This window comes from Vicugna pacos, chromosome 1 (genome assembly GCF_048564905.1).
Source record: "Vicugna pacos chromosome 1, VicPac4, whole genome shotgun sequence".
Classification (NCBI taxonomy): domain Eukaryota; kingdom Metazoa; phylum Chordata; class Mammalia; order Artiodactyla; family Camelidae; genus Vicugna; species Vicugna pacos.
Window position 1 is genome coordinate 80,301,680 of NC_132987.1, and position 27,833 is coordinate 80,329,512.

At 32.7% G+C, this 27,833-nt stretch overlaps 2 long non-coding RNA genes across 2 annotated transcripts in view; both read left to right on the top strand.

Annotated features, from left to right (window-relative positions):
* Positions 1-5,835: 5,835 nt before the first annotated feature.
* LOC140698423 (uncharacterized) lies at positions 5,836-11,087 on the top strand. Its single transcript, XR_012076219.1, has 3 exons — positions 5,836-5,878; positions 9,279-9,441; positions 11,001-11,087. It is a non-coding gene; the product is annotated as an uncharacterized lncRNA (long non-coding RNA).
* A 9,021-nt stretch (positions 11,088-20,108) lies between these two features.
* LOC140698450 (uncharacterized) overlaps positions 20,109-27,833 on the top strand; it is a 44,509-nt gene continuing 36,784 nt past the window's right edge. Inside the window, exons 1-2 of the long non-coding RNA XR_012076267.1 lie at positions 20,109-20,149; positions 25,958-26,018. This is a non-coding gene — a long non-coding RNA (uncharacterized lncRNA). The remainder of the gene's footprint in view (positions 20,150-25,957; positions 26,019-27,833) is intronic.

Consider the following 27,833-nt stretch of genomic DNA (forward strand, 5'->3'; position numbering starts at 1 on the left):
GAAGGAAGCATACATCTAGACAATGGATGGCATACTGACTGTAGCTCAATAGGCAAAAAGATAATCGGAGTTTTCTTAAGAAAACAGCAAATATAAAGGGATCTGCCCATGTCATACTTATAGCTATTTTGCTATCCAGAAAATGGTTTAAGGATATAAGATCCTCAAATAATGGGAAATCAATTAAAGCAATAAGGGTAATCTCCTCGATAGCACTGGTTCTCAAACTTAGCTTTACATTGTATTCACCTGGGAAATATAAAAACTACAGATGCCTAGGTCACACCCCAGGGATTTTAATCTAAATGATCTTGGTTGGAGTCTGTCCTTGGGGATTTTTTTTGGAAGTCCCTGAGGTAATTCTAACTTGTAACCAAAGTTAAGAACCACTAATCTATCGTATTCTGCACCAAATGAATGGTATGCAGCTCTTACTACATGTTAAAATCACTTGAGAAGTTTTAAAAACAAATCAGATTCTGAACAAAGTAAGGCCTGATTTTTGGAAGTATTCAAAATTCTTATTAATTTACTAAAAAAACATATAACAATTACCAATATAAAATAAGCACCACACTTAGTAATAAGGAAACAAATGCAAGACTGCTCCTTGTAATCTAGAAATGCAAATATTTTGAAAGGACTTTATGGTTTAAAAAGGATTTATAATTGCCTAATGGATTGAATATTATTATTAGCTGCACTCTGCCTCTTTTCCAAGGACTATTCCTACAGAAGTGTTTGAAAAACGGGGAAAACTTTTTGAGAAACTGTCTTTGGATCAAGTGTTAGTTTGGCAAATTACAAATCAGAAAAAGGCAAAATAATAAGGTACAGAGAGCAGAGACTGGGAATTAGATCCAACTTTGCTACTAGTTTGTTCTGCAACTTTAGGAAAATTATTTGATTTTTGATTTATATATTGAGGAAACAGTGTTTGCTCAAATTATCACACAATCTTGTTAAGGATATCGAACCAATTCAATCAAATAAGATAAGAGATAACCAAATGCTTTGAAACAGATCAAGATTTACAAAAGTATTTTCAAGATTAATGTGAAAATGGTTATAAATCAGACCCAACTCATGTGTATGCTACAGAGAAAAATCTGTCAAAATGATAAAATATCTGTGTTGTTTATCATGACACCCTGTCATTTCAAAATACTTTCATAACTTGCTACATGTACTAAGATTAACATATATTTAATATTAACTACATAATGTCTTTAAATGATTTCCTGATGGAACCTTAATATCTGCATAATTAAATTACTTTTAATTTAATTCAATACATTATTATTAAACCTGTTATGTAAAATGTTCTGTCAAAAACTAAAAATATATAAATGAATAAGGCACAATTTGTGCCCTTCAAGTAGCCTGGTCTAGTTTGTTCACACACAGACACACACACACATACATCTCTCTCAACATCTATCTATATATTTATCATCTATCTATCTAACTATTAAAATGTGAAAATTCAGAAGAGAATATGAGTTAAAGGGCTAAGGAAACAGAGTAGGTAAAACTCATTCTGTCAGAAGCAGGTTTCACAGATAAAATGATATTCAAATTGTTTTGAAGGAGTGGGAGCTGGCCAGACAGGATGAAGAGCCACCTGGGCAGATAAAACAACAAGAGAAAATATAGAGAATAGTGAAAACATACAGTGTGTCTGTAATGTCACACTCTTCATCTCAAAAGTTTCTTCAGTTTGGATAATGCAATCTATACTGTGTGGATGTTTCCAAGCATCTTTCAAGTGAACCGCTACTTCCATGTCATAGACATTCTATCCTCTTCAAGAAATTCATTGTGGAAAAGTTGAAGTCAATTTTACATTTTAGTCAAATACTTTCTTGACTACTGACTAAATATCCCAATATACTTTGTAGGTCAAATGTTTTGGTAACAGCTATTTAATTTGACCTGAACTCAACGCTGCCCGTTTAGGAAAAACTTTTGTGCATTCACACGGAATGATATGGAAGTCTGAATGACAGAATCTGAATGTAATGCCTTCTCAAATAATAATTTACTAACATGAACAGAGATAAGTATGTGAGTTTATTGATTTTATAAACATATAACTACAACTTTTCTATAGATGTGAGTGTATGATTTACTGTGTTGATGAGTTTTTCCAGAATTTAGTCTAGAGGCTCTCATACATATACAAATCATATGGTCACTCCAATCCAGTGGCAAAAAGGTGTCTTTCCCTTGAAAGGAATTCCCATTTGATGAAGAGACAGCAGCATTTTCATCAACATGTTGCCCCTTAGAATCCTATGAGATTGCAGTTTCATACCTTGCAGATTGTATATGTTAAAAAAAATCTTTTGAAAGAGACAGGACAGCATTATATTTGACAGGTTAAAAATGTAAAAAAAAATAGCTACAATAATTTTAAAGTATATATATATATATAAATATATATAAACAGAATTTATTGGCAAGAAAACTATGAAATACTGTTGGGAAGTGTCTTTTTTCATATTAGTATGGAATGAGGAGATCAATCCAATGGGTATCTTTTACAGTCGTAAGAAAAAGTAAATATGGCAATTAGAGGAAATAAATCTGTAGAAAAATAAAAGTTAACTATGGAGAAATTTGTAAGTTATTGTTTTGTTTTGTTTTGCTTATTTTAATTTAAGAAACATTTGTACATATCTAAAAAGTTTTATAACAAAAATAAAAATTTCCTGGCTATACCCTCTACCTGCTCAGTCTCAGTCTCCAGTTATAACTTTTTCAAGATTCTTTTCACTTTTTGTATGGAGTTCCTTCAGTCTCCCAGATATTTTGTTTATGCTGTTATTTTATGATTTATCCAATCTAGAAATAAGATGAAACTTTTAATATGAGAATGAACTCATTCCAATAGCTCTTTTATCCTATCCCTCATTTCCATTCACCACTCTCTGGCAGTACATTTTAAAAACTTTTTATTTCCATTTTTTTCCGATCATCATTCGTCATCGTATGATATACCAATGGGATCCTAGGTCCAGTGCCAGGAGCAGTGGGGGATGAAGCTGTGATCTCTTGACCCAGGGCTATGACAGAGGTCCCTACTGCCCTGCTTCTGTGCTTGACTGGGCTATTGTTCTGGCTAACCAGCATCCCTTTATGCCCACATTCTAAGTCAGGTCACTTATTCCAATAGTTCTATGAGCTACCTACTACTATTTCAATAAATTATTTTTTCTTTGCTAAGTTATCTATGGTGATTTGTATTTGGAATATCATTTATCACTCTGTGTTAATTTATATTTTTTAGGTATAAGTAATAGTTGGTATGTTTCCTTTAAAAATTTTTTAATAATTAGGTATCTTTCATTTTCAGTCTTTCATTTCTAACTGACTAAACAGAACTTATTCTACAGAGAAATTCGGTCTTGGCCTTTCAAAAATTAAAAAGAGAGAAAATTATCAATTGCTCAGCCATTGTAATAGCTCAGTTGGGATATAGTAAAATGAGTCCAAGTGAGAGACTATCAATATAGAAGCAAATGACAAAACTTTCAGGATAAAAAAAAAAAAGAAGAAGAAGAAAAGGCAAAAGAAGAGAAAAAGGTCAGCCATAAAGAATGAAAATGAACTAGGGGAATAAGGTTCATGAAAGCCAAAAATGCAGATAATTATAAGAACAAGGAAAAGCTGAGTAATAATTCCCAGAATTTTTAAAGAATATAAGATGCTGGAAGAAACTGTAGTGTTTACTGAAAAACATATCCTTTCTTATCTTCAAGAAAGGAGTTTAAAAAGAAATGTGGTAGCAGAAGTCAGATCGAAAATATTGTGTACCATATATTGTATAAAGGTAGTATAGGGAATAATCTTGCTACTATAAAAATAATAAATGTGACAGTGTCACATGGAGACAGGCAGAACATAGCTAATCTCAATTCTACCATTTACCTGTGACATTGGGCAAATTAACCCTTAATCCTCTAATTAATCCTTAACCCTCTTAATTAACTCATCAATAAAACTTGAAGTATTATATATGTTACAATGCATAGTTGTTATGCTTTCCGTAAATCTCTCCCTCCTTAAATGGAGTGACTGATAGGACTTCTGAATGTTTTTGGGTTTATTTTTTCTGGCTTTCTTTTTTTTTAATAAGAGAAGTTGGAGCATTTTATGGCCAGATTTGGGGGAATAAAACCTGCAAGTGAGAGAACAGATACAATGAAGAGGAAAGGAATAAAAAAGAAGACAAAAAGGAGTGTTGTAACTGATGAAACAGGTGTGTGTGAAATTTAGAATCAGTTAAATCTAAGCCAGCAGCTCTGTAAAGAATAGAGTTGTTCTCTTATGATGCAGGAAAGAAGAATGACAAATCGATAAAAAAAAATAATAATAATACAGAATATGTATGATGTGACAAAAGTAAATGTGGAGGTTTGTGTTAAGTGGCTTCGATTTCAGGAATTTAAAAAATAATGCCAATTATAAGTATGATGAAAAGCTGGGGTCAGAAAAGGATGAATAAAAATGCAGAAAATATTTGTAGTGAGTGATGCAGAGGATGACAATGAACTGAAACAATTGTGAGGGCAGAATAATTCCAAAGCAAATAGTAGTAGAATCAGTTATCTTTCAAATAATTTTGTTATATTTTAGCAGTGTAGACTCATCTATCTCATAGTACAATATGATAGCAACAGAAAAAATTAGAAGCTGTAATAAATCTTTATTGGTTCCAGAACATACTTTGGACATTGATTTGTTGGTTAAATTCTCAGTTGCAATTTTTTTTTTGAAATTTGACTATTTTGTTAACAGTTAAATATATAACATTCTGAAGGAGGATCTGAAAACTGGAGGTTGTTCTTGAAGCTTCTTAGATGGTAAAAAGTAAATGTTTTTCAAGTTACACTTATATCTATGAATAAAATAAGAAATGGTACTAGAAAGTATAAAATTCAAAGATTATTCTCATTGCTTTATTTCCAGTTATAATATGCATTTTCAATTGGTGGATCTCTGGAGAATATGAATATGGAAAAAAAACTCCAATTTCTCTTTAAATAACATAAACTATATTGATTTGCTTATAATGTGTGTCTCTCTAAAATATTGTTGATAATCAGCTTGACTACAAATGGAAAGACAAGGGAGACTTTTGAACTCAGTGTCACATGTACTTAATAGAAAAATGGAGAATGTGTTAATAGCCTTAAGAATCAGTCCTTACCTACATCTCTGCTTGTTTCTTCTTTACTTTCTTCCTTTATCTTTTACCTTTTGAAATGAATGCATTTCTTCATACTACCCAAATATTTACTATTATTGAAGAGGACTGCTCCTATTCCTTAGTCATTAACTTGTAATAAGAGTTAACAAAAAACTTCAATTATTGCCATTAAATCACTAGGATGCAAAAACATATTTTTACCTTCTTAGCTTTGAAATGTTCATTTTACAGCATTTCCTCAACCAGAAATAAATAAAAGAAAATAGGTGGTGGAATACTTAGTTGTATTTTATACTCTAACCTCTGATTCTTGAATCTTGAATCTTGAATCTTGAATCATGGAATAATTCAGCTTAATCGGGGCAGAGGAGATAAAAGGCAGGTAAATATACCCTTTGTTACATGTATAGCTTCTAAATTAGCCATCCTGAAGAAGACATTCATTATGTATTGCTCTGGGACATTTCCGCTCTGTAGGTGCTCTTCAGATATGACCATGCCAAAGCTGATAGATTCTGCAACATTCTAGAAAAGCCTTGAATTCACACCTCTTTAGTTATTTAGAATATATGACTTCATAGGAAAATAAGACTCTAGAATCCAGTTGGTAAAGAAGCTCTGAGGAAGAAGGATTGCTAAATAAGGTTGGAGTTCAAGGTGAAGGTGAGTTGATTTTGTCTCAGCCCATCTTTAACAGGAGCATTAGAGTCAGTGATAATGAGTTTTTTGCATTATTTTATCCCTCTTTTCATTGTGCTTATGATACCAATAATTATTCTTATTAATCTGTTAGGTAGTTTGATAGGTAGGGGCACGGGGCAGATAGGTGGAAAAGAGGGAGGATGATGGTGTTACGCCCACCTCCAGCATAAAGGGACTTTACTTCATCTAAATGAGTGCCAACAAGAAACTGGTTAAAACCTGACAGCCACTACTGCATGGTAGCAGAAAGGACAACTGGATAAGACCCAATGTTCACTGTATTATAATTAACATTTTGGTTAATACTGCCCCCACCCCCCCATGGGTTTTTCTGTGTACACCATGGGTAAGGACATGAGCAAAAGGGGCCAGACATGACTAAGCATTCCAGGGACAAGAGCCATCAATCAATCAAAAGACCACCTCTAAGAGAGGGTATAAGAGAAAGGGAGACAGTAACCTACACTTTCCTCCCATAGATCAGCCCGCCTCCTTGGAGGTGTACTTTTTCTTTTCTAAATAAATCTTTAAAATCTCCACTACACAACGCACCATCCCCTGACTGTAAACTTATCTTTCAGGTATGACAAGAATGTTACCTTTTGGAGTAACAAAACAAAAGGAAATTTGATGGACCAAAATGGTACATCAGTTTTGTTTTAATTCCCACTTATTTGTATATAAATGACATTGTTATTCCATATTTGTTATTAGAGCTATGTATCTTTCTTCTTTTGTTAATTATCTGCTTCCTTTGCCTGTTTATTGTTTTGTATTTTAGTTTTTTTCCTACTGAAGTGTACCAGGTTTTTAAACACATTAAGGTTGTCAGCCCCTCATCTATTTTTTCCCTTAAAATGATTTCCCAAGTGGGTAGATTCTAATGACTTCAGTTTCAAAGTTATATTATAGATTTTACCGAAACTTTAATTTTGAATTTTTCTTTTTTTTGTTAGAATATTTCCCTACGGCATAGAAATTTCATAAACATTATTCAGGCATTTAAACTTTGATATTTTAACTCTTTAAAACTCAACTTTGTTTTTCATAAATGTGTTTAATTTGCCCTAGCATTATTTATTGAATAGTTTTTATGCTTCAGTGTTCTCTTTCTAATATGTTACATGTTTACATATAGTAAAATCATTTGTTGAGTCTTAACTTTTCTTCCAAATAAGGTCACAAATAATTTATATATAGGAGCAAATTATCTTATATTATAAATTGTTTACATATAATACATGATAGTAAACTGTATAATATAATATAAATTATAATTATATTGTAGTAAACATTTATATATAGTAAGAAAAGTCTTTATATTTTCAATCTATATCAAATTTTGGAATATAATTTTGTTGTCTACATTACTTATATTTTTCATTTTTCAAAACATGCTTATATCTTTTTGCTAATGTTTATTGTTGTAAATAGGGCTATTCTTCTCCTTACTCCCACTTAACCCCAGGGAGAAATAAATTCTGAGGGTTTTAAAAGCCACCGAGACTGCTGAATTTTCTTCTGAGTCTGTAATTCTTACATTTAGACTTAGCCTTACTGCAGGAGCTGAGGAGGTGGTATGCAAGAGAAGAAGAGTAGTGAGGTGAATGGGAATGCAAAAAAGGATACCTGGGATCTAGTAACTGACATGTTAATTTCCCACCTAAATATGTTTGCATAATCCTTTTTCCAAATTCTGTTTGAAACACAATTGTTGGTCAAAAATATAATATATTATCATTTTCTTTTCATTTTTCTCTTTTCCTTTATGTATAATTAATTTATTTAGTCTTTCCTGGCTTTATTTTTATTTCTACAGGAAGATGATTATACAATATCAAACAATATATCATTTAAATTGCTTCCCCATCAATAACCTCCCTCACAGATTGTCCTCCAGCTGCTAGTGGCTGTTTCTCTCCATGAAAGGCTCACACCCCCACAACTTCAAGTAACATTACTATTAAGAAAGCCCTTCTACATAAATGCCCTGTTAAATTAAATATCCTGATAATGGGGCAGGTCAAATCTGGTGTAGCTGACTTTAATCATTTTAATATCATTAATGGATTTAACAGAATCTAAGAAAATATGATGGCTCTACATAGCTCTTGGATTAAAATAAAAAAAGTTATTCAAATTATATTTTAGTGCCAGAGAGTAGAAGAAAGGTGATTACTATTCTAAAAGGCAATGAAAATACGTACATCTCCAGATGAAATTGTAGTAAATGATTCATGTAATACATTAAAAATACAAATGCACAGTTAATTTCTTTTCTAATTAAACATCTACTTTCGTTTTACATTCTAAGGCTTCAAGTGTCATATCTACCTCTAAGCTGTAAGATCATCCAGGAATGAATAAAAATTATAACTATAACTGTTATCTTTTATCTTAGGTCTCTGAGAAACATTTGTTATATTTAAGTATGTATAAAATAATTAAAAGCACATGTCACAGGATAGCAGATAAAACATGGTGTAAAATTTCCATATCGCTCCTTCTAGTCTGTTAAATAAAATCTGTTTCATTTTCTGGCTGAGGCCATTCACACTTTGGAGTAAGGGGATGGTTTAAGACCCATACTCTGGTTAAGAAAATGTACATAAATTGGGATATGTGAATGTTTATTTATGACAATTGAAAACATTTGTCATCTGGAATGTTTTGGAGCTGTACAAGAAGCTGTGACCTTCATGGCAGTTTCTTACTCCAAAACCAGGAGTACATTTCTAACCGCTAACACATAATCATACACATTCCAAGAGGCAGAGTTGTTTGTTTTTTATCATGTCAGGTTAGATTTCTCGGTCAGCTCAAAATCGTCTAAATATGCCTTGAAGCAATAAAACAATTGAAACTTCTAACCTATGATTGAACTCCACGGGGCAAAGGGAAAAAGATACAGTGGATAATGTGGTGGTGACAGAGGGAAAACACAGGGCAAGTGAACTCCAGCGATTCAGTATTCAGCTGAGATGTGCACCATACGGGAAAACTTTAACCATACTTTTAAGGCCATGTAGCATTACTGTTTCAGCCTGTTGAAACTGCTTATGCTAACAAAAAACAAACATATTCTTTCTGGGCCCAAGTCCTTCATCTCCCCAAATTAATTATAATCATTTTTGCTTGGATAAGAGAAGTTGAAAGGAAGAATATCCACACATTTAGTTTTCAGCAAATCTCTGCGCAAGTTCCCTTTACACCTCGTGTAATATAATGTTTCCTGAGGCCCAAGTCTGGGCTGAAAAAACTTAATCTTTACAAAATCTTATAATGGGGAGTGCATTAATTTCCTATTGCTGCTATAACAAATTACCACAAATCTTATGGCTTATAAAATATTGTCTTACAGTTCTGGAGCTCATGAGTATGAAATGGATCTTACTGACTAAAATCAAGGTGTTGGCAAGACTGCAATCCCGGAGGCTCTAAGGAAGAATCAGTTTCTTGACTTCTCCAGCTTTTAGAGGCCACCTACATTCTTTGGTCCTTTTCCACCTTTAAAGCTTGCAAATGTGGGTCAAATCACTCCAACCTCTTCTTCTGTTGTCATATTTTCTTCTCTGACTCTGCCTCTCTTGCCTCCCTATTTAACTTATGAAAACCCCTGTGATTACATTTTACCCAACAAATAATGCAGAATAATCTCTCCATTTCAAAATTTTTAGCAATCATGTCTTTTAAGTCCCTTTGCTGTGTAAGGTAACATATTCATAGCTTCTCAAGATTAAAACATAAGCATCTTTGAGGGTCCATTATTTCCCTTTTACAGGAGAGTATGCTTCCATTCTATCTAGGGAACAGCCTCAGAGAGTTGAAGTAATTGTCACTCAGTCTTTAATTCCTAAAGCCAGAAGTCTGTGTGACTATATCATCCATGTACTTTCTGTTGCAATGCTTCAAGCATGAGGGGCTTACGTCCAATTCTCTGTCAATTCTCTGTCTCTGATTTCTACATCATCCTCGGGCAACATTTAGAAGTTCGAGTGTGCCTGAAAGTTTACAGTAAAAGTAACAGCCAGGAAAATTTGGAGTCCAAGAGTAAGGCTCTATGTGACCACTTATATTTCCTGTGAATTTTGCTGACCACAGCTAAATTAAAGAGTGTTCAGAATATCCGATAGTATATTAACACTCAAAAATGATGACTTTCTTCCTATGGAATATATTTCTCATGGGCAAAAGAAAAATGATACAAATACAAAAATAATATGAGTTAAGATTTGGCTTTAATCTGATGGTACAGTAATGATTTTTATTCCTACAGATAAATAATAAAAATAAAATGTGAAAGACATTAGACTGCATAAACACAAATTCATAATTGTAGCTCTCATTTCTTTCCTTCCCAGATAAGGTTAACATTAACATTGAATTTATAATATAGGAGCTGTTCTTTTCTGCCAAATTAGGGAATCATAAAATTCCCGTTTATGTCAAGAACATAAAATATAATTATAGTACCACATAATACTCATCTTGAACTATAAGAATTATCAAGAGTAAAATATGATCAAGAAAGGGAAGTATCTATTTCCCCTAGCTAAATTGTGGGTTTCCATCGTAGTTAACAAATTTTCAAAAATACCATGATGCATTCTAAACTTGACCTCCCATTTATTGAGATTGTGAAAGTACTATGATAAAATGTAAGGGCACTTTACTTTTCATGCAAGTACATGCTGTATATGTCCTTTGCTCAAGCTATTACTAGAGATGAATGAATCTAAAGAAATAAAAGGAGTATTTAGGATAATCTTTTCCTCTGTACTCAAACACATATTTTTAAAAAGTTACAAAGCCTTAAAGTGGTGTTTTAAAGCATAAATTGTAGCTTTTATATATCATTTTGTACATTGTCTTTATTATACTGGGACTAGAAGCAATATTTTTCAAATTCAAGGGGAATATAACACCTATGATGGTCAAAATGAATAATGTGGTCACGCTAAGCAATATGATGACTAGAGTTTTAAAAGGTGATGATGTTTTAGAATACATTTAGAGAATCTAATTAAACGAAGGTCTCCCATACCTAATCAATATAAACTGCTCTGTTTTCATTCATTCTTAGTTGTAAGTTATGCTGAAGAATCATTCCAGGGGAAAAAAATGGCATGGTACAAAAATCCTGATCTTGTACTAGGATGTACAACATTCGTTACTCAGAGAATTAACAGGTACATATTTTCCTCCTGTCAACTGACTGTATGTTTTAGACTCCTATTTTGTCCAGAAGTGGACTTGAGATGAAGTACTCAAGAATGTGGGCAGCCCACACAAAAGATTCAGAAATTGTTGACAAACAGTAAATAAGAAAATGAAGAAAACAGAATGGGATTAAATGTTTCATTTCTGTCACCTAACTCTGGAATGTCTTCTTTCCAACTTTCAACAAATGCGTCCATTATGTTTACCTGGAAACAATATTTGTAATAACAGTATGTACCTTTTCTCATAATAGAACCATCAAACATAAAGCCCAAATTAGTATTGTGCTTGTCTTCTTCTTTTATCATTCTGGTGAATGCCTATTGCACACGGAAGAGAAATCAAACTCCTTTTTATATCAAATTATTATACATACCCTAGTCCCCACCACCTGTCTCACCCCATCTCCTATCATTTGTCATCTACCTCACCATCCAGTCATACAAACTTGCTTTCTCAGACTCGACAACAGCAAACTCACAGCACTCTCGGTGCTTTTACATTTCTTGTTTTCCCTGTCTGGAATGTTCTGCTCACATGGATACCTTGTTGAGGCTTGAATTAGAATAAAACTTCTTCAGAGAGATTTTCCCCACCCTCACTATCTAAAATAGCCAAATTTCACCTCAGCCTATCACTCTGTTATTCTGTTTGGTCTTCTTCAGAGCACCAGTGGATTACATTATTTAGAGGGTCCAGTGAAAATTAAAAGTATAAGACTTCTTGGTCAAAAACTTTAAAGAATTTTAAGACAGTAAGATTAAAGCATTAAAGCAAGTGCATATCCATCCCGTCTAGGTACAAGTTTCTGTAATCTTAATCTTAAAATAGTGAATCTAATCTTAAAATAGTTAATCAGGAAAATAAAGCACCACTTTTGTCTATTAAATAAGTCATAGATCTAATTACAGAAGAGACTCTTGAAATGCAGAGAAGCAAGTTGTAGGAAGCTTTGGGAATTTATCTCTGACTAACTTACCCTCTCTGCTCATGTCAAAGCATATTCATTGTTTGGTTTTTATCTCAGTGGGCATCTAGTTTAATACTAAATTCTAATTATCTGTCCTTCATAAAAGGATTTCAATCAAGTCTTTATAACTGAATAAATATTGTTAGAGTTGGGGAACTCAAAATTTCTTAGGGGAGATTTTATTTTCAGATACTGCAAATAACTATATTAAAAAGTTTTTATTGCTTCTCTTTTCCTCAAAGTATAACCCTCATGTATAATAGCTATGCTCTATTCCTCTCACTATAACAAAGGAAGCATTCTTCATGGAGCACATTGAGAGTAATCAGATAATAAAAATACATAGTCTTAAAATATCTTAGCTAAAAGTTGACCTCAACTATATAAATAACCAGTTCAAATCTACTAGCAAGAATGTTGATAATACGAAATGCAGTTTAATGAGTTGAAATCATGATGACCTGAAGTAAACAAGAGCTAAGGGGTAAAAATTACAAGAGAAAAGCAAATCTGAATGTCCTTAATTGGTAATGCCTTTCTATTTGTTTTAGGGAATGCCAAATTAAGAATGAGAAAAAAGTAATCTGTTTTATTAGACATATCTGGTAAATCTATGCTTTAAAATGTAATGCTTCAAAACCAGAACCTTCAAAAAAAAAAAAAGGAATTAGAAATCTAACACCTTCTTTCAAATATAGAAATGTGTTCATTCATTCAATTGAGATTTTTGTAAACACTTCACCTTAGTCTAGACTCTTACCATCTGATATCTGCAGCAGGTCTTTAGTCAGTCTCTTTGCCCAGATTTGTTTGCCTTTCTTGCCATTTCTTACTTTATACATTTGCCAGACCAATTCGACAAAATAGCACCAATGGCAGATATAGTAATGATAAGGAAATAGTATGATGGCACTAATCTCTCAATAACTTACAGTAGCACCCTATGACCTACTGTGTCAAGTGTAAATGTTCCTTGAATTTCAAAAATATTCTGTAAGTTGTTCTTTCTTCACCAGCTCAAACCCTGTCTCCTCTTTTTATGCCAACTGCACCTCTACACATATTACACATATTCTACTCATGACTTACTCTATTCTTCTGCCATCTAGAATAATATCCATCTTTGATTCTTAAACTTATTCTCATTTTCTTTCAAAATCTGGCCTTCTTTCAGTCTGATTTGGAATTTGTCTTTTATAAACTTCAGTTTTACCTATTACTATGTCAAATAATTTAGAACTTGTTTTTTCTAATTTTTCAAAATAATTTTTCTTTCAACTAATTTACAAGCTATTTGACAGCAGTTGTGTATCTTTTTAGCAAAACTTGGCAAACTGTTACTTCATAGCAAGTTTCCTCAATGGGATGATATCTTAAGTGGAAGAAAGAATATGTATATAGCAAGATATGTAAACACACTTGTGATAATTTTTAGGCCAAATTCTTAAATATAAGCTGTTACAGACGATAACAAAGACAAACATGCATAATGAGAACAGAGGCATGAAAAGAACAATTCATGGTTTTCTCTTTTTTGTATAACAAATGGGTTAATAATAATACTAATACTACTACTACTATTAATAATAATGAACAACCCAGTTTCCAATGAAAAACATATCTCTTCTCCTTTTGAAGTGGAAGTTATGCAAACCACAACACCTGGACAATTCATTAAAGAAGATAATTCTAGATTTTCTATATTAAATTAAACTTATGGCATCTGTTGTAATATTTAAAGCTTATTTTATTATATTTAATGGGAGCAAACCTGGAAGTTTTTGGAACTACATAAACTTTTCTAAGCCTATTGATCATTATTTGCTCTATGACCTACCCACATTGGTTAAAGAAATTGAAAGGTTTAACATGAAAAGAAAAAAAAAAAGATGATAACTTGCAGTCATGTTTCATAAAAATGCATTAGAATTTATTCAATTTAGATTCCAAATATGCAAAGTTCAAATTAAAATAAAATCTCAATTTTTAATTATAAAAATGAATTTCTAATCATTGGAAGTGCCTAAAAATAGCAGAATATATCTACTGTGTGATTTGATGTGTTTACTGACTGAAAACATTCAAGTAATGACATTTCTACTCATTACAAATTAAAATCTGAGACAGTCTATAGTTGTGTGCTCAATGTGTGGTACAGAGAATAAGTGGCCAAAGGAGAAAAACTATAACTGCATTAAGGAAAGCAGAACACTTTTACTGAGGAGGCCAGAATTGATCTGGGCCTCCTTGTAAATTTTGAACTGTTTACAAGACTTAGAATTTATAGAAAATTTATTGAATTTTAACATATGATAACCCTTAGGAATAAAAGACAGTAAAAATGAGAGAGAGAAACAGACACACAAAGAGAGGAGAGAAAGAGAGAGACAGAGACAGATGGAGACAGAGACATAGGGTACAAAATTAGATGGAACTGAAATTTGAATACTGGTGATCCAATACCTGAGTTCAAATACTTAACCTTCATTCCATACTACTCACTAGTCTATACATGTAAGATATGGTAGGTAAAAAGGACACAAGAAAAACAAAGGTAATAAAAAGCTTAGTGCAACAAAAGTATAGCCCTCCCATTGGAAAGAATTGAGAAAAATCATTGTAAATTATATTGGAGCTAGATTGCCAGTGTAGAGCATAATGTCCCAGCACTGCAAAATGTCAAAGTTGTGCATTATGCTTAGGAGTTAAGCTGCTGTATTTTGCACAGTGTGAAATGACTGGAGGTTTTTCAATAAAAGAGTCATGCGTACTAGTTTTCCAACTGGGAGTTAACAAAGACCAACATACCATGGGGAAAACTGTATTTTACACAAAGCAAAACTACATACCAGTGACTTCTTAAATGAAAGAAGATACAAGCCCTGTCAACTCCTCAGGTGTAAGAACAATAAGAAAACAGCATGAACCAAAAGTAAAAGCCAAAATGGGAATTTTGACTTCTTGAATACCAAACTGTCCTTGTCTGCTGAACTTTGCCACTTTTACTTTTGTTAGAATTGATTTTCAACTAATTTTTCATTCAAGAAGTAACATTGCCCTTGGTTAATTCCTGAATTCTGCATTAAAAGAGATTGTAATTCAAACTCTGTTTCTAAGATATGCTAAATATGTGACTTTGGACAAGTTGAGGAACCTCTTTAACTGAGTTCTTACTAAGTTTTATCTCTATATGAGGAAATTGATATAAATTATTTTTCACAGATGTGATATATATTAAAGTGCTCAACCCACATTTAACATAATAATTTTTAATTTAGATTTTCATTTTTCTTAAGCTCTTCAAAATTAATAAATGGTAACTGATCCACGGATAAGTTTGGTATTAAGAAAAATATGTTGACTAAAAATAAATTCTAAGACTAGGATTCCAGCCTCAAGAGTTAAACATATGGATCAAAATACTAATTTTTTTAAGGGAGTAGTGTCTCCATTTCAGTCATACTGTTGAAAGACAATGAATTTGTCTGACAGTGTCTTCTTAAAACTTTAGCATAAATAATTTAACTTGCAACATCTCTGTGAAGTTGGTATGAAATAGAAGATATCATCCTGATTTAAAATTCAGTACGTGGAAAATATTTATCCAAGGTTCTGGAAAAGTTAACGAGAGGCAAGGATCCGATTCAAATCTGCAGATTTCTACCCCAATATCTTTCCACATGGCTGGAACGTTGTGATTTTGTCATGTCGAATATCGAAACAAGACCAACAGGGATCCAAATAATTTCTGAAATATCTGCAATTGGAAAAGTTCCAGCAAAAATTCCTTCATAGCTTTTGCTCCAAAAGATAATTTGGGAATATACATAACAACAAGTATATCATTATTATTTAAAAATATACTAACTCAGAAATATCAGCCCACTGTATGGAGATAGTATTACTTCCAGTTTAATAGTCTAGACTCTGGAGTTAGACTGCCTTTATTTACATACTGAACTCTGTTACTTTAAGGAAGATTACTTAGTCTGTCTAAATCTTACTGTCTGTGTTCAAAAAACAGGGCTATATACCTTATAAGATTGTTCTGAGGATTTAATTAAGTGGTGAATATAAAGACCCTGACAATGAAAAAGTCAACCCAACCAAGGGAGGGAATTATATCTCTATCTCTCAGGCAAAACTGTCTTTAACACTTACAGAAAAAAGCAGATATTATGCAAATGATTTTATGGCTTCACCTTAAAGGAAAAATAAGTAAAGCTCAGTTTGTTTCATGAAAAGGGGCAGTAAGAAGCTAATAATCTTTTAGGAGATGTGTCCTTCATTGGCCTTGGAAGAGACTGATCAGACTAAGATGACCCCAGAGGAGTTGGAGATGATGTTGTACGACATTAACAAATCTCTAGGTGATTCTTAAGTGGAAGAAACATGGGAAGTGTTTCCCTAGTCTCATTAATATGGGAATTCTGGAATGTAAATAATCATGGAAGATTCAAGAACCTTGGTTGTTGATGTAAAGGGACATGTAGAAAACAATACTGGGGAGAGGTAAACCATAAAGTTACCTGTAGCTCTACCATGCTGATAAAAATTTCATGTAATTCATGCATGTAATTCAGTAAGTGTGTACTCTAAATTGAAATCTATAAATCTCATATGCTTATTCATGATGATGTGTCAAATAGGGGTTGGGTAGCATTTTTCCTTAGAAATCTGATAACTGTTTTACTTACATCATTTAATTTAAATTTCATTTATGCCCTAATAGCCAGACTTTGTAAATCACTGACATATGCAAAAAGAAACTGGGACCAGGGGACTGTTTTTATATATCAAGTAAGTTGAGCAGCCAAGATTCAAATCTAGCTCTCTAAATCAAGGCTTAGGCTATTCCAATCTAATCATGCCTTTTTGTTTTTTCAAATGTCCTGAATTATGAGAGTAAAATGAGATTATTAATGACCGAAAACAATGAGATATAAGTATGCTTTTTATGCTATCAAAAACATTGTTAAAAGTTTAATAAGCAATCTGTTTTCCATATTTCAATCTCAGTAAGTGGCACATGTTAAGGCATAAGTCCCTATATCCTCAGTGGCAAAAAGCAAAACAAAAAAGCCCCAGAAACGTAATGAAGACATAGTGAAAATAAAAAGCCAAAGAAGCCTGGGTAAGCTTTTCATACACCTCTCACTAATCTGGGAACTCTGCACATGAACAGAGAAAACCCAGGAAAGCACAGTGGAAAGTAAAAGCTGAGACAGACTTAAAAATTAACCTATTAGAAGAACACACTCTCTAATCCACACACAGACTTATTGGCAGAACGTGGAAGCTTTACAATCTCAAGACATTTAAGGAAAACAACTACTCAGCTATTGGCTGATCACAGATCTATTCAGATACTGGAGCAACTTCTAACTAACAAATTAAAAAATAAAAATAAGAAAAATTTTAAAAGATCAGGGACATTAATACCTGCACACCATGAAGGAAAAGATTAAATAAATGAAGATTAAAAAACAAGCAAGCAAACAAACAAACACCTTTAGGAAATTTTTAAAAATTGGAATTGTTACACTTATGTTATCTAACATATCCAATTTTCAAAACAAGAAAAAGTTACAAGGCATACAAAGACACAGAAAAGTGTGGTTCATGCTCAGGAAGAAAGCAGTCAGTGGAAACTGTCTTTGAATGAGTACATATGTTGGATTTAGAAAATAATTCAAAGATGCTTTTATAGACATGTTAAAAGACTGCAAACAACTATGTTTAAAGAGCTAAAGGAAAATATAACAGTGATTTGTCAAATAGGGGCTTCAATGGAGAAACAAAAAATACTTTAAAATTCTAGAATTCAAGCATGCAATAACCAAAATAAAAAATCAACTAGATGGATTCAAAAACAGAACAGAAATGGCAGAAGCAGTTAATTTGAATAGATCAATAGAAATCATCCAATATAAAGAACAGATGCAAAAAAGATTCAATAAAAATGTACAGAGATATGTGGGATAACAAAAAATATACTGATGGATGTATAATGGGATCCCTAGGGAGAGGAGAAAGAATATACAAAAATATTGAAGAATTTCCAAATTTCATTTCATTTAACTTCAGACAGAACAAAAAAAAGGAGGTTTCTATCTAGGCCATCAATAACAACTGCTGAAAGTAAAAGAGAAAAATATTAAAGCAGTTAAGAGAAAGATGATTCATTTCTTATAGAACAGAAATAATATGATTTACCACTGCCTTCTCATCAGAAAAAAAAGGACAGTCAGCAGTGAAATGACAAAATACTGAAAGGAAAAAAAAAAAGTCAGTTAAGAATTCTATAACCAGTTAAACTGTCCTTCAAAATAAAGGCAACATATACTCACTTATGAAAAAAAAAAAAAGAAAAGAAAAGGAATAGTTATTAGTACAGTTGACCCTCACTATCTTCAGAAAATTGGTTCCAGGAGCCCTTGTGGATACCAAAATCTGCAGATGCTCAAGTCCCTTATATAAAATGGTGATGTACAACAAATACAATCATTCATCTATATCAGTGGGTTTTGCATACTATGATTCAACCATCTGGGAATCAGTTTCAGTTCACAGTTGGTTGAATCTTGATTGGCTGAATCTTTGGAGGCAAAACCCAGGGAATGTGGGCTGACTGAACTTTTGACTCACAAGACAAAGCTATAGAAAGAGATTTTGAATAAACAAGCAGAGCTGTGTTATCTTTTTATACCTGTCTTATCACAAATTGTACAAAAAAAAGGATATAGTTTAGGTGTTTATTTGTGTATAGTTATTTATCATCAGCAGAATGAATAAGTACAAAGAGCTGATTTACAACTTGATAAAGAAGTTTGTGCCAAAAGTAAATCACCTATATTATTAAGGTTGTTTGATGATATTCCTTTTTTCCATAGTGAGACATTCTCAAAGAAGAAAGTGCATTTAAAAAAAATCATAGTTGAGTAACATATAGTCTGTGATCTGGCAGCTGGTCTATTGACCCCACACTGAGTAGCACTGAATACAATTACATTTATGAAATAGATATTGTATTTTAATGAATGCTAAAATTCTTTATTAGAAGAGCAGTGTGAAAAAATAACAATATTTATTGCTTTGTGTATTTACTTCCCATTTGAACAATTATAACCTAATAAAATGGATCAAATCTGAGTTTTACTTCCAAATTCTTCAAATTTTTATTATTATATTCATTTCTGAATTATATCACAAGATAATAGTTAAATATTTGTTAGTCCATTCTTTATTCAGGAAAGTCTATTTACTTTCTAATCATTTACATCCTCTCTAATTATGTTACACAATTATACAAGCTATAATAAAAATGCTCTTCCATGTTTTTTCCTTAAGTTATTTTCTTTCCAACTCATGTCTAAATACTGTGAGGTCTAATGATTATAAGTCAGAAGATTTCTGATTACTCTATTTCTTCTTGAAAAATAGTAAGGAGCTTAACCTCAGATTAATTTACATTTTTGCATATCAGAAACTAAGGTCATTCTATTCAGGTAAGTAAAATTTAAGGCTGAATTAGCTTTTTACCCATTATCAATTTTTTATCAGTGAGTCCTCAATAAATTGTAAGTCCTTTTGGTTCTGATCTTTTACATGTTTTATCAGCAAAGGTAATTAAATACTCTCAAACCATTCTAGGACTACCTTATGTAGTATCTTCCTGTAATTTGACCACACATTTTTATTGAACCAAAGCTATAGTTCTAGTCCTAAGCTCTCTCTGGGATTTCAAAGAGGAATAGTGTGTGATCTCTGGCCACAAGAGGCTAGCATCAGGCTCCAATTACAGAATTTCACTGTAGATAATGTAGATGTGGTATTAGTATAACTTTAAGAATTCTATAATTGTGTAGGTGTCACCAGGTGCACACATGAATATAGCACACATAAATATCACACATGAATATATGATAAATAGTAAATATGTATAACATAATTAGAAAATTCAATGGTATATTAAAATGCTGATTATGTGTTACAGACATACTGATATTTGATAAATTCATCAGAGAAGCTTCCTGAAAAAAGTAAGAAATGAAGAATGATAAATTGTATTGGAAACAGAATTCTGTATGTATTGTATGAAAAGATATTGGCCTGATAGCAGTGAATAAAGGGCTTGTTTATGGGAGTAAACACAAAAGTTTGTTATATTCTATTAAACAAAATTTAATTGTCATAAATCTACCCTGCTAATTTACCCAATTCTTACCAAATGTCAATAATTTATTTTACTTTAAAATACTTCTTCACTTTAAAAAATATGCTATGGCATTATGATCCGAGAGAGACATGTGAAAACTGCCATCTTATTTCCTCAGTCAAACCTGGCCAGTGAAATTCTATTTTCTGAGGATTCACAATTTAGATAAAGAGAAACTGTCAGTTAACTGAGAAAACTTGCAATCACTGTAGAACCAAGTGCTCTGGCTGCCATTTGGCATGGGGTAGGGGGTTATGGGGACCAAATTAAACCATGTGCAAGTAGAACCAAGAGAGTTTGTCTGTAGAAGAACAAAAATAAGACGATATACAGAGGGCTAGAGGACAGAGGTCAGCAGGTATTAGATATCTTTAAAACGCAAAGAGAGATAGACTGAGTTTTCTATTCTTCAATATATGTTTGCACATTTCTACCTGTTTCAACTGATCTCTTCTATGAACTGAAAGAGTTTATTCAAATTACTTTTTGATACTAAACTACCAGTTGTCTTAATACATTTTATTTCAAAATTTTGTTTGAAATTTGAGACTTTTATGGTTACTTATATATCTTGCATTTTTAGGCATTTTTACATGCTTCAAACTTCAAAATCTGTTATATTTCTTAAAATTTTCTACTGTTATTTTTTAGAAATGTAAAGTTTTTACTCAGTTTCATTTTAATACTGAGGAAACTTCACAAAGACTATGGACCTAGTTTGTTAAATATTGTCACAATTTTTATTCCTATGGATAATGATTTGAGGATTTACAGTTGCACTGACCTAACATACAGTAAAAGTAGACCTAGAGTCCTGTTATTTACATTTATAAGACACAGTGAGTAACATAAAGGTATGCTTAAGTATAATGTAACATTTAATATTCAGAGTTCAGATTGTCCTTAAAATACAAAAGCACCTAGGCATGGGTGGGATCTTTAAAAGATTTATGTTAAAATAAGTAAATTGAGATTGTATGTTTATCAAATATTACAAATTTCACCCCTTGAACAACTTGCTGTTTTGAGAATCTGTTATCAAAAGACCAACTCCTGTTCAAGACAAATACAGGCATATGAGAAGAAACACTTAGCACAAAATTTCTTCAGTCTATTGTCACAAAGTTATTTTGAACAGGTGTGTTTATAATCATAAGAAACTGAGAAAATCAATCTTTAATGGCAAACTCCCATTTTCACCCCAGAACATGGGGCTAGAATGTTTTAACATACAAATTTTGGCAGAAAGAAGTCTTGTTAAAGTGTCTTATGCACCTCCTGTGAACATTATCTCCCTACGACACACCAGTCCCTTTATTTTGTTATTGTTTTAAGGCACATTATAGACACAATAAAATAGGCATTTATAGGGCTACAGTGTCTCTTGTGTGGCAGCAAAGTACATTATCAAGCAGCCACAGGTGTACACCACATGAAGTGGTAAAATGTGATTTGTAGAGATTTGATGACAAATCTGTCTCCATAAGGCTCCATCCCAGGTTGTGCCCTCCATCTGTTCTACAGGTTTTCATCTGGTTGCATCTAAAGAAAGTAAAATATCTTCATCTTGAGATCTAAAGGAGTATTCTAAAAATGAATTAGTTTGATAAAGCGAAAAAGAAATTTATTACATTTATTGTGATTAAAAAATAATAAAGGCTGTTACTTATCAAATTAATTTTAAAATGCTTCCTACTTATTCCATCATAATGTAAAGCCTGACTACTATTCCAAATAAAAGCCAGCATCATTGGTTAGGGTCAATATTAGCAATATACTCTCCACTTAATAAATCTGTGTATTTTTGCTTAATCCTCTACCTTGTCTCTTCAATGGAAACAACAGTGAAAGTAAAATTCCCTTTCAGATATGTACAGAGATTCTTTCCTATAATCTAGGATATTTTCCTGCCTTGATCATTCCATTGTGAAATTCTAACATTTTTAGATAGACTAAACTTTTTTGGCTGACTGTAATAAATAGAGAACAGACTATGAAGCAAAACAAAAATTACATATATAGACAATGAATATGAAAGAGCTAGTTATTACTCAATAACAGTTTTGTCTTTCTGGCTTTAATTTTTGACTACATTTAAGGGTTAGGGTTATTATTTGGACCTCTTCTATTTGCTGAACACGGAGTAATCCTAAGACTCACGTAGCCAGTGATGTTTTCCTACTGTACCTCCCATTCTAAATTGTATTTATAGCTTAATATTTCTTGTTCCTTATAAATAATCATAACAATAAATAATTTATCACACTGAGCTAAATTTTATTTTTTCAAAGCATATGAATTAATAGTTTCATACTCTGATGCTCATTCTTTACATATATGTATGGGAGATATCTAATGAAATTCATTTGTACTTGGAGAGATGGTGGTTAGATATAAAGGGCATGCCAATACTTAAAGCTTAGACTTGGATACTGGCTCGAGAATTTTAATAGTCAAAGGCTTTATTTGAACAAGAAAATAAATATAGCTAACATTTTTAAAAATGCAACTTTTCCCTAGAGAAATAAAAAAGCCTTAATCTATCTTGATTAAAAATTAAAAACACATACTCAATAAATATTATTACTGTCCAAGTTTTAAAATGTCATATTAAAGACAATAATTGGATTGGGATAATAAAAGTAAAAAGGAGAAAAGCAAAAGAAATATCAGGAGAAATAGAAAATAGAGGTGCAATAAAAATATGGTTGTTATGTCAGAGTCAAGTCAGAAGACAGAAACTATTTCAATAATATGAACAGGGAGAATTTAATATTAGGAATTGCTAACTAATACAAGGTGCTTACTAAATAGGATAAAGAAGACTTTAAGGGGTACAGAAATAGCAGATGTATAAAGTTGTTCCTACCTCTAGGACTGAGGGAAAGTGTGTAAGAAAGGAACTTAAAAACTTATGATAGGGGCAGACTCAAAGCTGGGATTTAGACCTCTTTGGATAAAGTATGCAAAAGAGACACTCAGACTCTTGTGGCAAGTAAACTTGCTGAAGGATGTGGAGCAACCCTCCAGGTGGCAAAGAACTTGTACAACTGTGTGAGCTGTGGCTGGTCCACAGCAGCAGCCCACTGGGTGGCAGAGAAACCCATCAGCGTGTCTGGGCTTCAGCTAGTTTATGAGGGTCTCTGAGGTTAACACTACCAAGCCTCCACATTAGAAACCACTACCTGTCAGGCCAAAAACTGCTCAACCCCTTCATCCTGCCCAGGTTTTGTAATCTCTCTCTAGTACCCTCTCTTGATAAAACCATACATCAAAATCAATTGTCCAAAGAGTAACATCCAGATCTAATATAACAATGCAGGAGAAGAAAGGATTGATGTGCTGCTGACAGTCAATAAATTGATAACTGTTGCACTCTACAATGATGGTTATTCACATTCCATACACACCTTTATACAAACATTTGAACTCCTTTAAGACAGTAGGAACAACTTCATATTTCCACCTAACAAGATATAGTTATTCTTTGTACAAAGTATGAAGTTCTTACCCTCCCCCAAAATGAGGGGTCACAGAGTCCTAATTGTCGCTACATCCCACAACTAGCTGTATTAGCTACTGCTCAAATCAAGTCACCATTTAACTGACCATTTGTTGTCTAAAGAAAAGGTATAAGTTTAACCTCCAATAATTTGTAGATAAAACAGTAAGAGAAAAGAGATTAAAAATAGGTAATACGTGTATAGAAAAATATATATATACACATAATAAACAAAAAAATAAATATGCAAAGTTGAAGTCCTAACTTCTATAATTGATTATGAGGCTATATTTGATATTTGCAAATCATTCTTCTGCTACTTAGTCAATATTTCATTTGCTTTCAGCCAGAATATCAATTAGTGTTCTTTACCAGGTGTGACAACTCAAACCCCTCGTTTCTGTAGGATTTGAGTCTTCAATAGTTCTTTCTTTGGTTGCTCTGATTTTCCAATTACCTTTACTATTTCACACAAAACTGTTAAGAGTCTGTACTCTTAAAAGTCCTCTGTGTTCCTACAGTGTAGAAGCAAAACCTGTATCTACTGGTAATCAGTATCAATCACTTCAGCCATTAGAGTAACCTTTTTCTGTCTATTAGTTCAGTGGGCATGGCGCCCAAAATTGCAGGTGGCAAGCTTGTTTTCCAATTCAGTAGTACCAGTGTTGCACTCTCATAAAGGAAGCATTCTCCCCTTGAGAATTAAGTCTATTTTACAAATAGAGCTCAAAGTTACCAGAGAAAAGCAAAAAGTCATTGAGTAATTTATTAGGAATAATAGTGAGAAAAGACACTTCCTTGATTACTCTTTAATTTTCTGATTACTGAATTCTGACTATGGACTGAAAGTATCAATGGTCTCTGATTCAAAGCATAAAATGCATCCTATAAGGGAGATCCCCATACTTTCAATATATTGTCTCCCAACTAATGCCATGCTTGAGTCGTCAGTAAGCCATTGCATTAGGCCAGCCGCTTTTTGGTAATGAGGTAGCTAGTAAGTTCATGTGCTAAAATCCCCTTGGTAAAATTGAGCGCAGGAGCCAATAACCTAGGCCTGTGCCTTTCTTGAACACTTACTCTGGACTTCTAGACCTTCTTGAAACCTCAGTTTTCTTGAAGAGCAATGGTTTTCAATAAGAACCAGATAAAGTTACTCTAGATATGTTTTTACTTCTTAAAAAAGTATTTAAAATTTATCATCTTCAAAAACTTCTTTATTCTCCTTATTTGGGGTCTATATTATAAAATGTCCATAATTGTTTTCTTTAGCATAATTAATTTATAGCTTAAATGGTTTTGACACTTCACTTTATAAGCTCCATTTTTTGCTGTTGAGTCTTCATATGAAATAAAAATTAAAATTCGTGTTGCATGTGATAGGTTTCATGCTGATACGTCTCTGATTGGCACAAGCTGTATGACTTGGTTGGTATAACCAACATACTAGCAGTCCCTGGGAAGACACTTGGCAGATAAGGTTACTCAATTACATCTGAACAGGGCATTCCAACCCAATAACTGGAATTAGGTTTCCAGCAATTATAATGCAAATCCTACTACACATAATAATTTTAGCTTTTCCATGATCTATAGGTGGATGGCAAGAATGATGTGTTGTTATACACACACATATAGAGTTTTATTATATTGGATACATATCTTCTTCATTATACTCACTCTTTTTAAACTTTCTTTTCTGTTAGGAAATGAAATTTTTTGCAGGGATTCATGAATTCTTAGCTACTCAAAAGTGATATTCTTGATTGTATCTTTTACAGGTTCCTTCTAGAAATAGAAATGCTATTAAAACTTGATTATTTTAAGTTTATCCCTTCAGCAACTCATCTAAATCTAGTTATTCTAATCAATAGTAATGACAGTTGTGCATAGTAGAACTGCAAGCAATTTTTCTTCTTATGCAGCATGATTAAATAAATTCTTGTGTAGGACAGTGAAACCAGTTTTATATTGGTTTTATATCCAAGTTTGTCTTTGGTATTTTACCTCACTAGATGTTCAAAAGATATTTGCAACATCTCATTTTTTGCAACCTTGACACTGTTTATTTTGCTGATTTAAGTAATTTGATTTATTCTGCCACTGAGATACTGATTCTGTCTCAATCAGGTGACTGCTGAGATCCTAGGCAGAACTGCTATCCTGGTGAAAGAATACAGATCCGATCTTTGTGAGTTATTTATACTCTGGATACACATTGAACTATTACCCCCAGTCAACAATCTCATAAGTGTTTGCCATAGTACTGTAAGACAAGGGGAAACTTTATGGGAATGTCAGTGAAAATTCACTTCCCTATCATAATGAAGATGGCTCAGTAGCATCCTCACCATTAAGAGGATAATGCTGACCAGTTACAGATGCCTTGAGACAATGAGCAGCATTTAGGAGGAATTTTCCAGATAGATAGATCATGTCCACGGAGAGTGACTAACATATTTGAAGTAGATATTAAGGGAGAATAGAACTTCAAGATTTAAATTTAAGTGGCTTTGACATCATGCTTTTGAGCTATTGCCAAGCATTTATACCTACAACAAAAAAAATGAAAAAGAAAAAAAGTTTTCAATGATCAAACTAAAAAGAGAGCTAGGTAGCTCTAAAGGACACATAATAAAACTCATACGGCATCACCCTTGTGAATATCTGCAATAAACTGAACCTAAATATTCATTTGTAACCTGTTAGTCTACTGTTCATAGAATACACACTGTGATTTCCTTACACTGTAGCAAATTCACAAGCAGTTACTTATTTCAGAAATAGGGCAGCAGAAGAAACACATGGGGATATCTATAGAAAAAGTAGCTCTATTAATTAGCTACTGCCAAAACAAAATGAACAAACAAATAAACAAACAAAAAAATATGTCTTCATATCAAACTAACTCAAGAATGAGAGCCTTTCTCATGCACTTAAGGGTTAACTATGGGTGGCTGACCAACGCAGGACTCAACTTTGCAGCTCACTTGATTTTGACTATGTTCCCTAATGAACCTGAGAGTCAACTGGGGGTCTTCTAGTTTAGATGGGCAGGTCTGCTCCACACTGCAGATCTGCAGGTTCTGGTCTGCTTGCCATGTATCTCATCCACCTTGCATCAGCAGACCAGCCAGGACTTGCTCTTTTCATAGCAATAGCAAGAGCATAGAATAACACACAGAACCATGTGAGGCTTCTGAAGACTTATATTCAGAAATGGCACACTGTCAGTGATCACTACGTGCCATTAATCAAAGCAAGCCACATAGAGCAAGCCTAAATCAAGAAGCTGAGAAGGGTACCACACCTATGCTAAGACCATGCTAAGGGTAAAGTCATAATTCAGTCTATCTCAGTAGTCAATGTCAGAAAGGAAGAATTAGTTGCAGGTACAATAATACTTATCTCCAGAAAATAAACCAAGATTTTTCTTAATGATTTAAAAAATATGGCTAACAGTTCATTAGCCTTAAAAAAAATTATTCCAAACAGGCAGCATATTTTGCTTTCAGTGATAAATGGACAATCAAAAGTCCCAGTATGAATTCAAATATTTTAATAATTCATAAATTTGCCCTTCCTCTGCTTCAAAAATTACTCATTTGAACGAGAGCTAATGGTAAGACAGATTGTGTAAGTTTAGCCCCTGTTGTATTTGGGTCATAGCTCTTGGAACTCAAAACAATAAATTCATCTCTAATAGGTCAGAGTGTTTGCATTATCAACAGCACTGAATTTGGCAGTTTAGTCATATCTCTATCAACTTCAATGTGTAGAATTTCCAATGTCACAAATCACCACTTCTCTATCTTCTCTTTCATTCTCACATAAACACTAATAGTATATTAGTAGTGATTAATATTATCTTAGAAGGCTCTTTAATATGTGTCTAATATGCATTGAAATCATAAAAAACCCTTTATAACACATGTCACTCTTTTTCTATGTATAAATTATTTTTCAGACCTGGGTTCAACAGTTTTATTGAAAAAAGCTGTTGGTT